Here is a 1,198-nt window from a genome sequence, read left to right on the forward strand (position 1 = left end):
GGACAAGCTTTAATTAAATTGTTATTTTATACTGAACATCAGGGCATCAGGGATATCAACACAAAGATGAAATATTTCATTACATCACAGAGCTTAGATTATCTCAAAGGAGACTACACATTCATATTCAAGAATATACAAATTTAATAACAAGTACATTGTAGGAGGAAGTCTAACCATTGGGTGACTCAGGAAGGTATTGTGTTAAAGGTGTTGATCAAGTTGAATATTGAAGAAAAAAAGGGATGCTTGGAAATAGTTTTAAGGTATGCTTATGCTTTCATCTTGGAGGATAGCTAATGAAAAGATGCAGAGATAAGAGCTTAAGTACTCTGTGTGAGAAACACTAAGAAGGCAAGTTTGGCTGAGGAAAAATGGAAAATGTTTGGGAAGGTGCTCACCTTGGTGCTATACATATTAAAATTTAAATAATACAGAGAAGATTCAAATTGCCACTTGCAAGGAAGACATGCAAATTTGTGAACAGTTTCTTAGTCTGTGTTAAATGTTAAAAAATTCTCTATAAATGTAACTTGGGACCAGTATGTAAAGCACTTTAAAAACTTGCAAGAATTCATTTTTTACCTGAGAGGTAATAGAATGTCTTTGGATTTTATTATCTAGGGGAGACATAGTGTTAAACTTGTGCTATAGAAAACTCACTTTGTCAGCTAAGTGGTGAATGGAATGAAAAATGAACTAGACTTGAGATGTTGAGACTCAATAGGAAGCTATTGCAATAATGCCAAAAAGGAAGTAATGAAGTCATGAACCTTGATGACAGCACTGTGAGCAGCAATATGATAGATCTTGGAGAGATAAAACAAGAGTTTGTGATGGATGGGATATGTGGAAAGATAGAGACAAGAATAACATTAAAGCTGCAAACAAGAGGAAATGGAAGTATGGCCAAACTTGATAGAAATATGGAGTCTGGGAGAAAGAAGGATTTTTAAGGAAAAAATAATGTTATTTTTGATACAAGTTGAGTTTGAGTCAATGGAAATCCAGTTTGAAATATCCAAAAGGCATTTTGGAAATGTGAGACTAAAACATGAAAGAGATTAGGGATGGATGTGTAGTTGTAGAAGTCATCTGTTGAGTAATGATAAACCATGGGAACTGATGGGGTCTCAAAATGAGAGATTATGTAGAGATAATGGAAGAGGGGCAAGGAAAAAGTGTTTGGGCACACAAT

At 34.4% G+C, this 1,198-nt stretch overlaps 1 non-coding gene across 1 annotated transcript; it reads left to right on the forward strand.

The window, feature by feature from the left end:
- The first annotated feature begins 393 nt into the window (after window positions 1-393).
- Window positions 394-499, forward strand: LOC130458642 (U6 spliceosomal RNA). The gene has a single exon (XR_008918051.1). It is a non-coding gene; the product is annotated as a U6 spliceosomal RNA (small nuclear RNA).
- The last annotated feature ends 699 nt before the right edge of the window (window positions 500-1,198 follow it).

Source organism: Monodelphis domestica, chromosome 3 (assembly GCF_027887165.1).
Source record: "Monodelphis domestica isolate mMonDom1 chromosome 3, mMonDom1.pri, whole genome shotgun sequence".
NCBI classification, from domain to species: Eukaryota; Metazoa; Chordata; class Mammalia; order Didelphimorphia; family Didelphidae; genus Monodelphis; species Monodelphis domestica.